This window comes from Lontra canadensis, unplaced genomic scaffold (genome assembly GCF_010015895.1).
Source record: "Lontra canadensis isolate GAN:19392208 unplaced genomic scaffold, GSC_riverotter_1.0 scaffold3, whole genome shotgun sequence".
NCBI lineage: Eukaryota > Metazoa > Chordata > Mammalia > Carnivora > Mustelidae > Lontra > Lontra canadensis.
In genome coordinates, this window is record NW_022630997.1 from 3,221,320 (window position 1) to 3,238,236 (window position 16,917).

General features: G+C 43.2%; 1 long non-coding RNA gene across 2 annotated transcripts in view; it reads right to left on the minus strand.

Annotated features, from left to right (window-relative positions):
- Positions 1 to 16,300, minus strand: part of LOC116879197 — a 31,814-nt gene extending 15,514 nt beyond the window's left edge. For both annotated transcript variants that reach the window (XR_004384982.1, XR_004384981.1), the window contains exon 1: positions 15,837 to 16,300. This is a non-coding gene — a long non-coding RNA (uncharacterized LOC116879197). The remainder of the gene's footprint in view (positions 1 to 15,836) is intronic.
- Positions 16,301 to 16,917: the final 617 nt, after the last annotated feature.

Here is a 16,917-nt window from a genome sequence, read left to right on the forward strand (position 1 = left end):
ATTAAAATGGGAGAGGAGAAGTATTCAAAGGACAGGAGGAAAAATCCCTGAGAAACTAAAAGCATTGAGTCAGAAATTAGAACCTCAGCAGAAAGTTTGGAAGATAAAATTGAGCAGCACTCTTAGAGGAGAAAAGTAAAAAGAATTTAAAAAGTTACAGGGAGAGGGGGAGAAAATTAGTTGAGCACACAAGGAGCTCCAATATCTGAATAACATGAGTTCCAGGAAGAGAAAACCAAGAAACTTAAGGGGAAGCAGCCGTCATCTGAAGGACATGCTTTTGGTTGAAAGCCTAGGATGAAAACAGACTCTTTCTGATCACATTAGTGTAACATTTCAGAATTCCAGGAGCAAAGAGAAGATCCTATAAGCTCCCAGGGGGAAAAAGCAGGTCACATGCAAATAAACAATTAAAATAACCTACGATTTCCTAAAAACAACACCATAAGAGAATGGAGCAATATCTTCCAAATTGTGAGGGAAAATTGTTTCTCTACGCCGTTAAAACATTAATCAAGTATGAGGACAAAATAGAGACATTTTCATATATGACACAGCTTCTTCGGAAGGTTCTAGAAATGTGCTTCATCAAAACGAGGGAGTAAAGAGAAAGACATGAAAGATGGGAAAAAGGAGATCCAGAGTAGGGGAGAGGTGAAGGCAATCTAAGAGACTGGTTGAGAGAGGACCCTGGGTGACACTATGAATGTAGAGCGTGACTAGTTCTGATCAAAGCCCACCAGAAGGCCCTGGTAAGGATACTTTAAAGAAGATGATGTGAACAAATGTGCTGAGAGGCAATGGAGATATTGGCAGAGAGGTAAGTGTTCCGTTAGTATTAAGGACTTAGGAAGCTAAGGAAACAATGAAACAGAAGAATTACTCCGAATGAATATAAAAAGTAACAAGGAAAAGGAAAAGTAAGAAAAACACTTATTTTACTGCATGACAGAAATTGACAAGCTGATCCTAAAATTCCTATGAAAACACAAGGGACCCAGAAGAGCCAAAATGATCTTGAAAGAGATCATTTGGAGGACTCACACTTCGTGATTTCAAAATCAGCAAAACTGCAATAATCAAGACAGGGTGGGACTTGAATAAGGACAGATATAGATCAATAGAGTAGAATTTAATGTCCGGAAATAAAGTCCCACATTATGGTCAATTGATTTTTTAAAAAAGAATACAAGACAGTTCCGTGGGGGAAAGAACAGTCTTTTCAAAAAATGGACAACTGGTATCGATATGCAAAGAATGAAGGTGAACACCTACCCCACACCTTACACAAAAATTAATTCAACATGGATTATAGACCTAAATGTAACAGCTAAAACTATAAAATTTCTGGAAGAAAACATAAGAGTAAATCTTCATGACATGGGGTGAGGTAATGATTTTTTAGATATGACACCAAAAGCATAAGCAACAGAGAACAAAAATGGATAAATTCAACTTCTCCAGAACTAGAAACTTTTATGGTGCAAAGGGCACCATCAAGAAAGTAAAAAGAAAACTCACAGCATGAGAGAAAATATTTTGCAAATCATATATCTGGGAAAAGACTGGCATCCAGAATTCCTACCACTTAATAAAGATAAGTAATCTGATTTAAAATAGGCAAAAAATTTGTGCTACCATTTCTCCAAAGAAGATCATTATTAGACATTAAGAAAATGCACATGAAAACCATAATGAGATACTATTTCACTGCCACTAAGATGACTGAAATCAGGACAACGAATAATGGTGAACACGTAGAGTGGAACACTCACACGCTGCTGTTGGGAACGTAAAATGATACGACTGCTTTATAAAGAGCCTAGCAGGTCCTCGAAAGGTTAAACACAGAGCTACCGTATGACCCAGCTATCGGGATTCATAAAGATATATCTAAGACAAATGGAAATATATGTTCATACAAAAACATGTGCACAAACGTTCAGAGCAGCACTATTCATCACACCAAAAAGTAGAAATGATTGAAACGTCTAACAGCTGACAAATGCGTAACACCAACTGTATATCTGTGCAATGGGGTATTATTTGACCATAAAAAAGAATGAAGTGCTGAGCTATAACAAATGAATCTTGAAAGCATCAGGCTAAGTGCAAGAAGCCAGTAACAAAAAACAAATCACATGGGATTTATTTCACATGAAATACTCAGATTAAGCAAATATGTAAAGACAGAAAGGGAATAGTGGTTGCCTAGCGCAGGGGTGGGAGGAAATGGGGAATAATTGCAAATGGGTATGGGGTTTCACTTTAGGGTATTGCAATGTCTTAAATTACATTATTGTGATGGTAACACAACTCTAAATGCATTAAAAACCAATCAGCCATACACTTTCAACAGGTGAATTTTACGGTATATGAAAAATATCTCAGTCAAGCCAAAATCTCATTAATCATAATGATATTGGCAAAATGCAAACATACTGTAAATATCTTCATAGCACTACAATGTGTTTCCTCATCTTACTGATCAGGGCCCTGTTGGCACTTTTTCAACTTGTAGTGACCTTGTAAATTTCGTTGGTTTTTCAAAAGTGAGATAAGACAAATCAACATTCTGGAGTTGGAGGGAAGAGTTAATCCAGAGTTCATGGTCAGGTGTTACCCAATAGGAAAGCATAAGTCAGCAAGTGTTGCTTCACATCTTATAACCCAACACTTTAACACATGCTTAGCTGTTGCAGTCATAATAAGACTTATCATTGGGGGAAACCTGAAGAATAAGACAAATAAATATGCTTAGTCAGGGGCCCTCCCAAATTTTTCTTTGCTGATGTTGATTATTTGGTTCTTCTGGATGTGAGGTGAAAAGGAATAGATAGCCGATATGCCATGGTGGTCACCATGTCAGAATCTGGACACAGATGAACCTGGCTTGGATTACCGCCCCTGCTGCTTAATACCTGTGACCTTGGGCAACGTGCTTGGTCTCTCTGTGCCTCATTTCCTCTCTGTAAAATGGGAATTCTGTACTTACCTTTGTTTTTATTTAAAGGCTTATCCTACAGTAGGGTGCCCATTAAGAGTACCTTTATTTTAAAAGACTCTTAGTAGGCACTTATGAGCAATACATCTTGGCAATTTTTTCCTGACTTGAAAATAAAATAGTGTTGTCATTTTCTGTAGATCAGTATCTTATCCATTCATTAGTTCTGTTTTATTTCGGTGTGTTTATTATTAAGTTATGTAGGCAAGGAAAAATTCTTACTCTACCTTTCATCCTCTCCCAGCTGAACTAAGAATTAAATTTACACGAAACATTAACAGGAGAGGGGAAAAAAAAAAAGCAGTCTTGTTGCAAATGCACAGAGGCCCAATAGTGAAATTGAGACCTAGAGAAATGACCAAGACAGGCAGTGTTTACACTTTTTAGACAAAGAGACAGGGAGGAGGAATTGACAGGACAAAGAAAACAACCTCTGGAGCTTCGATTAGTAAGGAATTTTAAACGGAATTTGGGCTGGGGTAGTAAATTAGTAAAAAGTGACAAGGTTTGTTTAAATAGCCTTCTCAGCTCTAAATTCCCTATCTCTGGTGATCAGGATGGCTCTTTACCTCTTGGTCCAGGGAGGGGAAATTTATTTCCTGTTTTCAGTGGGACAGAGGTGGGTCTGAGTGTCCTTCTTACCCAGGCTGCCTCTTGAATAACTTTTATTTAAAATAATCAGGATATGGGGCGCCTGGGTGGCTCAGTCATTAAGCGTCTGCCTTCGGTCATGTCCTGGGACTTAGACTCGCATGAGCAGGGAGCCTGTTTCTCCTTCTGCTTCTCCCTCCTCTCTCCCACCCCCCAGCTCATGTGTGGTCCCTCTCTCTCTCTCTCAAATAAATAAATCCTTTAAAAAAACAAAATAAAATAATTAGTTTGTCAAGGTGTCACATTCTGGGTCAGCCTGCCCTTGTTCCCTACAGTTACTTGTTAAAGCACTTGCTGAAACTCAGTTATCAATTAGGAAATAAAGCATTAAAGTATTTGATTTCCTTTGTAAAAGATTTATTTATTTATATTGGGGGAGGAGCAGAGGGAAAGAGAGAGAGTCCCAAGCAGACTCTCTGCTGAGCCCGGAGCCAGACACAGGGTTCCATCACACGACCCTGAGATCATGACCTGAGCTGAGACCAAGAGTCGGACGCTCAACCAACTGAGCCAACCAAGTGCCCCCAAACATTTGATTTCCAAGTATTTTATTCCTCAACAAGTGAGCTTAACAAGAGCACATGGAGTGCAGAGTCAGATTGAGTATGCCTAACTGAAGAACCCCATTCTTCTCAGGTGTGGTGGGAAGCAAGGGACAGAACAGGCAAGAGGTACCGTACCTGTTCTTGGCTCCAGATCGCCTTCTGAGGCTCCATTCATCCCAGGGATTCTTAGGGGATAACTGGAAGTCTTCCTTACAATGCATGTCTCCCAAATGACCTATCAGTCAACCATCCAGGGAATTCCTTTCCATACCATTCTTAGACCTGGGCAGGAGAAGAGAGGCCCATGCCCTAGAGGACCCCACGTTATTTCTCACACACACACACACACACACACACACACACACACACACACACACATTAAAGAGCGTATATGTGACTCTGTCACTTGGGATTCAGGGCTCAACACAAGCATATCACTACCCCTAATTCTAAATATCCACTCTTGGGGCCAATACTGGTCAGGTCCCAGGGAAAAATCTTTTTACATTTATTGCCTTTGTCCTCAAAACAAAGGCTACTGGGTCCAAAGGCCATGAAGGTTTTAACTTGCTGCAGCAAACATCAGAAATGGATACTGCTTCAGCATGAGCAGAGGACTGAAGTGGTAGGAGCCCTTAGTAACAGAAAAGGGAAATTAACTGTCTTGTCGATTTCTTCCTCTCAGCCTGAATTGAGTAGATCTTTTGTAGAGCACAATGTCATTCCTCGTAATGGTGAGTATTTTCTTTTTCTTTCTTTCTTTTTCTTTCTTTCTTTCTTTCTTTCTTTCTTTTTTTTTTTTTTTGAGATTTTATTTATTTATGTTAGAGAGGGGAGGGGAGAGAGAGGAATGCAGCAGAGGGGAGAGAAGGAGCCACAAGCGGACTTCACGCAAAATGCTACCTTGAGATCATGACCAGAGCAGAAATTAAGAGTCAGCCACTTAACTGACTGAGCCATCCTAGCACCCCTCTTTTTATTTTCCTTTTACTTGTGTTTTAACTGCAGTTCCTAAAGAACTCATGAATTAGCAAAATCACAACAAAAGTGCACATGGGCAGCTGAGAACCTACTATAATATTAAACAACTTATATGACTCTGAACTATATTTGTAAGTCTAGGCATAACATGAGAGACATGTGATACTGATTATTTATACCAGCAACAAAGTTAAGAGAATGGATGTTAGAATTGGGAATAGATTTATTTGTGTAAAAATAAAGATTTTATTCCATTTTTGGACAAATGTCAAAAACTGCAACTTGATTTAAACAACTTTATTTATAATTCTTTGCTCATGATTATAATTTCTGCTTTGCCTTTTAATGTTACTATTTTTGTGCTTTACAAAATAAGTTTTCTTTTAAAATATTCAATTCTTACTGTTATATTTATCTTCATTTACATTTTTGATGGCAATATATTCAGTTTGATACTCTGAGAATAATTATATGTTCTTTTTAATCCTTTAGATCATTATTGTCAATGGCACATAAACTATGTGTTTATTTTTATATAATTACCTAACTAGTGATTTTTAGGCAATATCTGGTAATTCCTAAAATGGGTCTTTATCTTTCATCCAGTTATCATGGGCCATAAGTAGCACATGCACAATAATAATTAAATTCAGTTATCCTCATATTTTGCCAATTTTTAGTCATATAAAAACTATAGTTTTCCAATTTTAAAAAAATTGCCATTATGAGGCTAGATTTGTCCATGTAGACAACAGATAAAAGCTCGATTTCTAATTTTTATATTTTTTTGGTTTTGATTTTTTAAGAAGATTTTACTGGTTTGACAGAGAGAGAGAGAACACAAGCAGAGGCAGAAGCAGACCCCCACCAAGCAAGGACCCGATGTGAGGCTCCATCCCAGGACGCTGGGATCATGACCTGAGCTGAAGGCAGACGCTCAACCAACTGTGTCCCATCGATTTCTAATTTTTAAACATTCAGGCCATTTGTACTCTAGCCCTGATCACCACAAACTTGAAGCTTCCTCAACACGTGAACTGGGATTCCTCACCTCAGGAACCAACTCTCTATTCACTTCTCATCTTTGCCTGATTACGCTTAGCTTCCTGCCCAAACAAGTATTCTCTACTGGGCAATTCCAGATTCATGTTCTCCCAAGGTTAGCCACCCCAGCCAAAAAGAAGAGTCTCCTTCCTATAGTATATACATTCTTCTTGAGTTTGGGTTCTAATGGGCCCCGCTTAAATCCATGTTCACCCTTTCTAGAACAGTCACTGTTGCAAAGGCCCAGACATGGGTCACGTGTCTATCCCTGCGATCAGGGGTCAGGAATTGAGAACTCCAGGAGAACCACCTAAGAGTGGGGGTTCCCAAAAGAAAGGAGTGCTGGGCAGACAAAAACAGAGCCCCAAACAACAGAAGAGGCTGTTCTATCTGCTTGGGTCATACCCACAAACTTTATAGAAGTTGCCTCTGCCCTTGTGGCCAGAGCTGACCAGACCAGAGATGAGTCCCACAACAGACCGCAGCATGTATTGGCTGGACACTAGGACACTGATCAGCTCTGAGGTAACTCAGCACAGCCAGCCAGTCGAGGCCCTTCACTAGGTGGCTACGAGCTAGCCCATCACACTTTCTCATTGTCATCTCTAAATGTCAGGTTGGCAAAAGAGGAAGGCCGTTTTGCGCTCAGATTGAAATTGCCAACAACCCTCAGCAATTTGTCCAGTTTTCCATGAAACTCACTCTCTGCATCCCTGGGGCATAAACAGGGCTCCACACAGTAAACCCAGTTGGCTGAAAAGAGCCAAGTTTGTCTTCTCCTCCTAAGAAACTGGCCTGTATTGATCAGTAGAATCTGAGGTCCTGGACATTTCTTCCTCTGCCTTTTAAAGGGAAAATGTTTCTGTCGCTGAATTTCACACAGCAAAAAATGAGCCACTCTTCTGGCAAGGAACAATATGGCCAACATAAAGCTTCCCTCGTTGGGAGTTTAAACACTTTGGTAGGTGGCCAGGGGAGATAAAACCACAAGACTTTCTGGGGAGGAAGCCGAAGTCAAAGTTAAACACAACAGAAATAGCTCCCAGCTGGTAGCTGGGCAGGCATACTGGGTTCAAGTCCCTGCTGGGGCACCGTGGGCAAACTGCCTCTCCTCTCTTTCTTCTGGAAAATGAAGGATTTCAAAATCATTCATTCGTGCCACAAAGCTGTGTGCCTGGAGCAAGAGGGAAGTGTGGCTGAGGAGTGAGTAAGGTACAAAGTGGGAGATGAGGCTTGAGAGGTTACAAGGACTAGGCCATCTGCAGCCTTGGACTTTGGCTTTTCCCTTGCATGAGAGAGGGAACTGTATTAGTTTCTTATGGCTGCTGTAACAAATGACCATGAATTTATGGATTGAAAAAACACTAATGTATTACCTTAGCGTTCTGGAGGTGAAAAGCCTGACTTCCAGCAGATCTCATTGGACTGAAATTAAGGTGTTAGCAGGGCTGTGTTTCTTTCTGGAAACTCTAGGGGAGATTTTCTTTTTTTTTTTTTTTTTTTGTCTTTTGCAGCTTTTGGCAGCTGTCCACACTCCTTGCTCCTAGCCCCCTTCTACCACCTTCCAAGCCAGTAATGGTGGTTGAGTCTTTCTCACATGACATCACTTCGATTTCCCTTCTGCCTCTATCTTCCATTTTGAAAAACTCTTGTGATTACACCGGGCACAACCGGATAATCCAGAATAATCTCCCTATTTTAAGGTCAGCTAATTTCAGTTAATTTCAGTTGCAACATTGATTCCTCTTTGCCATGTAACACAACATACTTATAAATTCTGGGGATTAGGACAGGGACATCTTTGGGGGGACCCTCATTCTGCCACCCCGGGAACCACTAGTGCTTTTGAGCAGGTGAGTGGCACAATTGGATTTGTGCTTTTCTACAGTTGCTTTGGTTTCAGTGTTTGCACAGACATTGGCGTGGTAAGGGCAGAAGCAGACATGCCAGTGAGGAGATCACTCCAATAATCCAGGCCCCACATGATGCTGGAACCAGGATGGCAAACGTATTAACAAGTGGTAGAATTCCTGGGAACTTGGGTGGCTCAGTTGGTTCAGCATCAGCTCTTGATTTAGCCTCAGGTCATGATCTCAGGGTCATGAGATGGACCTCTGCATGGGGCTCTGCACTAAGTGGAGAGGCTGCTTCTCGCTCTCTCCCTCTGTCCTTTCCCCTGCTCACAACACTCTCTCTCCCTAAAATAATAAATCTTTTTTTTTTTTTAAGGCAGTGGTTAAATTCCAAATATATTTGGAGGTAGAACCAAAAGATTTTGTTAACAGAGCACACATGGCTACGAAGGAAAGGCGTCAAGGACAACATAAGGCTTTTGGCCTGAGCAACCGGAAGAACAGAGGTGCCATTAACTAAGATGGTGAGGCCTCCCCAAGGAACTAGTGTGGGGTGAACATCAGCTCCGTTTTACACACAGTGAGTCATTCCACGCCCACACCCAAGTGAAGATGTCTGCTAGGCTGTTGGATATATGGGTTCCCTAAAGGAGTTCAGCGGAGAGGTCCAGACTGAATCAATACATCTGGAAGCAGAGGCATATGGATAATATTTAAAGCCATGAGGCTGATTAAGTCACCTAAAGAATGAATGTAAACAGAGGAGAGGTGAGTGTGCCCTGGGGGCCCAGCAGTCACAATGATCTCCAGTGAATCTGGCTCTTCCGGCAGGTCTCAAGGACTTACCATCACTAGGCCTCTTGCTGCTACAACCTGTTATTTTCTCCCAAGGTCACCTTTCCATTTTGCCAGAGGAGCACAGCCAACAGCTCTTTTTTGCTAGGCAGTTTGAGAAATCCCAATTTTTTTTTTAAGTTGAACCATTTGCTGCTCTCAAATTCTTGTTTTTTTCTTTTTATTATTTATTTATTTACATGATCTCCACACCCAACGTGGGGCTCAAACTCATGACCCCAGGATCAAGAGTTGCATGCCCTTCTGAGTGGGCCACCCAGGCGCCCCTCAAATTCTTCTTTGGAATGAATGGAGGAATGAATGGATTTTGGAGAGGCAGCTAGCAGTTTCTGCCACAAGCATGGGAATAAGGCAAGAACAGGGTATTTTAGGAGCATACAGCTGGGGGCCAAGCCTAAGTAAGCTAGGGCCAGAGGAAGTTCTAGAATGGAATGTTTAAGTCTAGACTTGAAAGGTAGTGATGGCCTGCAAAGAGAAGAGAGAGAGAGCTTCAGGTGGAAGAAGTAGCATGTGCAAAGGCCGGGAGATAAGAGAAAGAGCAAGGCTCAAGGAAGAATCACAACAAATGCAGTTAGCCTGGTGTACAGCCATGAGCAGGGAGAGTGTTAGGGATGGTGTGGAATCTTGAGGCAAGGGCTAGATGGAGACAGGCCTAAGGGATTGCACTCGGGAATTAACACTTCACCCAGAAGCCTGTGGAGAGCTGTTGAAAGACTTTAAGCAGGGAGTAGCTCAATTTGGCTTGGCTGCAGAGTGGTGAATGAAGGAAAGGGAGGAAACCTAAAAGTAGGTAGACCAGTTAGGAGGCAGTGGCAGGAACTTAGGTGAGAGAGGACAGTGGCCCAGACCAGAGAAGCATCAGGTGATAAGTGGAAAGGAAAAGGAAAGTGGAAGTGGAAAGGCTGTAGAGAACAATTTAGGAGGGGTATAAATGCTGATTAAGCCTCATCTATCCAATAAGAATCTGCTAATAGGCAATCTCTCCATTCTCTGGGCCAATGCCTTCGAGTAGTGACAGGCTTCTGGTTTGTTCCTCCTGCATTACCCGTCCATTCCCAGAACCCACATCTTTCTACTCACCCAATGGTGAAACCTCAGTTGCTTTTGAGTACTTCCCCAGTCACTTAATTGCCAACCAAATTCCATTGACTCTTCGCCTAAAATGTCTCTTAAATCCAACCCACTATCATGGCCTCAGTCTAGTCCCTGATCAACTCTTGCCTTGATTCAGGCAAAAGTTCCTCATAAGTCTTGCTCTCCTTCAGTACAATCCACCTTGCAGCCTGTTACTGGTTATGTCTTTAAAAGGATGGCTTTCACTCATCCATTCTTCTCTCCCTCCAGTCCTCCCTCTCTCCCTCCGTCCTCTGAGCATGATCCTCCTAGGTGCTCTGGGGGCTGGGGATACAGAGACAGGAGAGAAAAAAAAAAAAAGCCATGATGGTCTTTGCTCTCAAAAAGCTCGCAAGCAGACTTTGATTCTGAACAAGTACCTCAGAACATAGTAAGAAATGCTTTTTCCATGCTGCGCTCCAAGTGCACTGGAGGCAACAGAAAAGCTTCTAACCAGATTTAGAGGAGGTGAAGGGGGTGTAGACAGTCCAGGAAAGCTTCCTGGTGGTGGTGATACTCCAGTTCAGTCTAAAAAGAGCCCAAGAAAGAGTTATTCAGGCAATGGGCAGGCAGATGAAAGGGTGTTAAGGTCAGAAGGAAAAACATTCATTCACATTTTATTTATTTACTTATTTATTTAGAGAGAGAGAGAGAGAAAGAGAGCAAGCATGAGCAGGGAGGGGGAAGGGATAGAGGGAGAGCGAGAACCAGACTCTCTACTGAGCAGGGAGCCCGATGCGGAACTCGATCCCAGGACCCTGGGATCATAACCTGAGCTGAAGGAAGATACTTAACCAATTGAGCCACCCAGGCGTCCTTATTCACATACTCACAAATATTCATTGAGTACCTACAGTGTGCTAGGCAAGAATGACAAAACTAAGGAAAGTAAGGTCATTGTGTGTTCAGGAGCCTGCAAATGGGATTTCATATGGCTAATGAACACAGCCAGGATTAGGCATTCGCCTTGGGCACTTAAGGGGGGTGCCAAAAACCCAATCTTCAAGATAAACAACATTTAGTATAACATCTAAAAAGTGAAAATTAATATGAAATCTATGATAAGCAAAATATTAAGATTTAAAATAAAGACTGCCTCTGACAGTGCCATGCCAAAATATAGTGGAGCCAAGGACAAAAGGAAAAATGTGAATCCCTACATATACATTTTTATGTTTTTTGTTTTTTTAAGTAGGTTCTACGCCCAGCATGGACCCCAATGCAGGGTTTGAACTCACAACCCTGAGATCAAGACCTGAGCGGAGATCAAGAGTCAACTGCTTAACTGACCAGTTGCCCCCATTTTTATGTATTTTTAATGGCTAATGTATTCCAGAACATTAAACTAGCTGAAAATACATCAAAAGTTTGAAAAGTAGGCACATTAAAGTTCACATCGTCTAAATATTTTGTACCCCTAACAAAGTTTATTATAATTTTACTTTCCTGGCTTTAAATAGAACCAAATTTGTCAATAATATCTTCAAATTCTATTTCTGGAGTGGTGAAAAAAGAAGCTGAAGTGTAAGCCAAGGCCAGATCACAAAAGCCATTTGTTGGCCTTGCTCATGAGTTTGGAGGGCATCCTGAAGGGATGCTGCCCTAAAATGAAAGGCTGGGGGTTAAACAGCTTGTCCAAATCTCTGCTCCTCCACTTACTTAGTGATCCTTAGTACCTCATCTGCATTAAATGTCTGTTTTCTCACCCATAAACTGGATATGATACCACCTACCCCAAAAGGAAATTGAGAGAATGTCAATGCTTCTAAAGCGCTTAGCACAATGCTTCCCAGTTACAGCGTGCTTGATGTAGGAGGGACATTACTATTAATATGGCTGTGGGGAGCCATTGGAGAAATCTTAGCAGCAAAGGGACAGGATCATATTTGTCCTGGAAAAGATCACTATAGCGACAGGTTATAGGAGGCACGATGGGCGGAATGACTGGGTAGGACATAACTGAAGAAGTAAAGTCATGGCAAGTGAAAGGAAGAGGGCAAGAAATGGGCTCTAGTGATAGGGAGACAGGGGGACACATCTGAGATATACTAAGGAGTATAAAGAACATGGGAGAGTAAGGAGGGCAAGTAAAGTTTGGACAGGTGGGTGAATGGTAGGGAACACAAAGGAAGAGCCAGCTTGAGAAGGCTGGTTGTAAGGTGAAGCCATTAGGATTCCATTTGACTGAATGCTACAGAAAATCCAAGGCTGCTCTGGTAGTTCCAAGAAGTCATCAAGGACCCAGGCTTCTGTCTGCTTTGCCATCTTTTAGCATTTGGCTTCCATCATCAAACTTATCTCAAGGTCCAGAAGAACTGCTGGAGCTCCACAAATCTTGACTTTATTTCAGACAGCCAGAAGATGGAACAAGAGAGGAGAGCAAAATAGCATCGCTTACAGCTGAGTCAATTCCCTTTGAGAGACTTCCAGAAGGACCTCACCCCCATACTTCATACAGATCAGAAACCAGTCATATGGACACATCCAAGCATAAGGGAATAGGGGAATAGGAGTCTTTTATCTAGGTGCATTGTCATTTGTGAAAAAATGGGAGTTCTCTTATTGAGAAAGAAGGGGAGAAAGACAACATGCACGCAACCAGCAGTGTCTGCCAGAGGGGAGACCTTCAGTTTTGATCAAGTTGAGATGAAGACATCTTGAGAACAGGCAGGAGAGAAGGGTGGTTGGAGAGGTGTGAGTTGAAGTCTCCAGAACTGGTCATCATTCAGGTAAAGGATGTAGAGTAAAAAAAGAAGAGGGCCAAGTAGAGAATTGTGGAGTCACTCCAAACTCCATGGGCTAGTGGAGGAGGAGGAACCATAAAAATCAAACCCAAACAAACAAAAACAGAAGGGAAGCACAAGGAGAATTAAGTTGAATCCTACTGAATCACTTGGGGTCCAAAATAATGCGGAGATTTTTAGAGATCAATAACACTTCTCTGCCTTACCTGAATTCTGAACCAACTAGAAATGAGCATTGTAGATGTAGCCAATACGGTGATGGAGAAAAATGCTCAGTTGCTTTGAGGGCCCAAATGAGAATGAAGATCATGAATTTATAGATGCAGAAGGGAGGAAGTAGACAGTTGAACTGGCTGAGGTTCTGCAGGTAGAGATAATGGAAAGAAAAAGGATAATGCCATGGTCTTGGCATAAAAATCTTTGGAGACTTTACAAAGACTGAAAAATGGAATCTAAACTTGCTTTGACATTCAAACCCTCCCTAATTCAGCTCAAGCCTGCTTTACCATCTCACCTCCACCACCCCACCTCCCTGCACTAGAATTGTTTACACCACCCTCCAGCCATCCTGGTCCCACTTTCTCTAAACTGCTGGACTTCCAGCTTCTGAGCTTTGGCCTCCTTCTGATTAGATGCCCTCCTAGTCATCAAAGGCCAACAAAAATTCCTCAGCCAGAATGAACTGTTCACCCCCTATTGGACTAGAATTGTCATTCTCAATCCTCTCCCCTTTCTTGGCTAAGTCGCTCGACACACCACCAACCAGAAGAGGCAAGCTCCTTGGGCATAAATGATTGGATTGGTAGAGTCCTTTCTGGGTTGCTCTCCCAGTGCTTGATATTGAAACAGTAGGACACATTAGGCACCAGGAACATAGGACCCTCTAGATTCGGGTGCAGAGCTGGTGTCTTCCTAAGCTGTCTACATGCTGAGGCTATGGGGCAGTTGGGACCAAGAGCCTTGTGGAGGAAAATGGTGCAGACTTGCAGAGAGGTGTAGCAACAAGGTACTGGGTAGGTGGGGCCAGCGAAAACGAGCTAGAGAAACAGCCCACTCTGTCCTGGATTTCTGAGAGAGTCCCGCAAGAGCTGAGCACCTTGCAGCTGAGTTCCTGGGGCTTCCCCAGTATTGTTAACATGAATCCAACTTCAGTCAAGTGAGCTTGGGGCAGTTTCTCTTCCTTGTGATTTACTCTCCCCATCCCAGGTCTGGTAAGGCTCCATTCTGACAGTGCACTGGGTACCATCTCTTCACATCAGTTATGTAGGTGTGTGTCTGCTTCCACCGGGCCCTGGCAGCCCTGAGAGCTGGGACTCTGGGACTCTGGGACTCTGTCCGACTCATTCCAGACCCCAAGCTGGGCACACACTGGATGCTGAAGCATAGTTACTGAATTCTGTGACAGTTCACAGAATGGTGTGATGTATCATTTGTTAGACAATCATTCTAAATTTCTCTCTGCTTCCCCCCCATTTTGTGATATTTGAGTAATTTTACATCATTTTTATCAAATTCATATTTTATGCTACTCACAAACTCTCCATATTCACCTGCTTTGGCTTTCTCATCCTGTTTGGTGGTCAATGTAAAGGATTCAGACTTGAACAGCAAAAGTGGTCCATATCTCTCTAGTTGGTGAGGATGCTAGTCTTAGAAGCATCCCATCTTGCAGGATTCAGCCGCCTTTACCCATGAAATGGATACTTCCCATGAAGTCTATTGGGGCAGCTTAATTTCAATGATGTCATTTAAAACTCATTAAAAGGTCAGCAGGCAGGCTAAATGCAACTTCTTCCTTCAAAAACCTACTCAGAATCATAGATTTTCAGAGCAGGGGCCAAAGGTTCTTAGACTTTTGAGTTTCTATGAACTGGGATTGATTTTTTTTAAAAGGTTGCTGAATTTATGTTCTTCCAGGGAATTCCATTACAAAAAATAAGCTTCTATTAGCACAACATCACCTCCTGCGAGGCACAGGACAGCCCCCATAGTAGAGGATCTTCTCGCTCCAAACAGCGATATTGCAGAGGTTAAGAAACCCTGGGTTGGCTAAATGACCTAGCAAAATAAAAGGCAAAAGAAACAAAGGTCCCAAGCTGGTAAACCTTTGCAGGGCGCAACATAGGGTGGGCTGGCCAAGTAGGTTGTGATGGGGTCAGCCAGTCAGGGGCAAGACTCAATACCCCAGACCTGGATAAGGCCAACACTTATGGACATTTTGATGTTGTTGTTGTTGTTAGAGAGAGAGAGAGAACACAAGAGCACATACACACAGTGGGGGAGGGGCAGAGGGAGAAGGAGAGAGAGAATCTTAAGCAGGCTCCACATCCAGCGCAGAGTCCCATGATCTCACAACGCAGAGATCATGACCTGAGCAGAAATCAAGAGCAGGGACACTTAACCAACTGAACCACCCAGGCGCCCCAAACATTTTGATTTTTAAAAGGAATGAGGCACATAAGATGTTTAACACTGCGCCTGGTACATAGACTGTTCTCTAAAAATATTTTTATTTATGATAACACCGTAATTAATAAAATCATTAGAGGTGTTTAGTAAGTGTTAGCCATTTTTAACACCAGGGAAACATTTTTTTATCTTCCCAAAAGGTATGCTGAGCTCCTTCATGGATTTGGAGTGACAAGTTTTGCTGGGGAATGGAGGGACTCTGTATAATGGATTGAGAAGATTCAGGATTTCCAGAGGCAATCTGAGGGGTGAGACGGGGAGAGGAAGATGGGAGAGGAGGGAGGAGCCTGTGAGAGTGCCACACCGTGGCACATGAGTTATGAATAAGGTTTTTGGGTCAAAACTGAGATAAAGTCTACAATTCCCATTTGGGTTGAAACCATGTAGAACTGAGACGGCAGTCCTGAAGCAGGAGCCAGGAGTCAAAGGCAACCACAAGTAAAGATATTGCCAGAGTTCCCAGAAATCCTAACAGGGCCTTGGACTTCCATAGTATGTGGAATATGCGGTTTAAGTCCAGCTCCTCAGCCAGCACCTGTCTGACATTCTCCCAGTAAAGGAGCCGTTCTGGTCTCACCTGGACAGGAGTAAGGCCTGGTTCCAAAGTTCTGTGCCTGCTCAAGCTGGGTTAAAATGGGATGCAACTCTGTCTTTGTTCTAGAATCACCCAGATTTGAGACGATCGCTAGCTTGAAGATCTTCCAGGGCCAGAGAGAGAGGCGGTGGGTGCCCTGGCCCTTAGGGCCACCGAAAGTCCTCCTGACTTTTTAAGTAGGGAACATCTGTCTGACCTCTGTAGGACTAGAGGTAGAATTGTTGTGGTGTCCAAGCGGCAAGAGCCACATAAGCATTTATGATGTAACAACCAAGTAGCCAGACGACATGAGAGTCAACACTGTTCTGGGCAAACTGGATTCATTAACTCTGTGGCTTTGGTTCAGGTGCTACCCTGTACAAAATCCCAAGTTCTTCCTGACCCTCCTCCCCAACTCACACTTTCTGTGCACCAGGGAACCAGTAAACCGCCTTCCAACTCTAGCAATTTCGTTGTCACGGTACAGATTAGCAATGAAGGGCTTGGGAGTTAGTTTTAGACCAGCCTCCACTGTGTGACCCTAGGCAACTTCTTTGCCTCTCTGTGCCAATGATTGCATCTGTAAAATGGGTGGGGGCTAAGTCTTCTAAGATGGACTTAGCACACACTGCAAGAGCTGGACGGTGAGCCACCATTCATCTTCTCATCATCTGGCAAATTCATCTCACTCATCATCCCTGCTCCTCCCAGCTCTTTTACTACCTTCTCATTTAAATCTCGAGTATCCACCTTGCTGATAAAGTTAGTTTGCATCTTCCGCCATTCTTCTCCGTCCCTCCTTCCCAGGCCCACCCTTCGCAGACGCAGAGCGTCTGCTGGCTGGACTGACGGTCGGCGACGGCGGTCTCTGAGGCAGCTCAGTCCTGTCCTCGGCTTGGGGTGTCTCCGAACGGCCGGCTCAGCTCCTCTGCGGCGCTGCCCTGCAGGGAAAGCCGCTGCCAGCCCATCTCTCAGGGGTGCGAGTGGAAGAACCACACTGCAGCAGAGGTAACAGGCAGGGACCGCGGCCAAAGGGGGGGGGGTAGGCGCGTCAGAAGGTAACGGGAGGACGGGGATCAAGAAC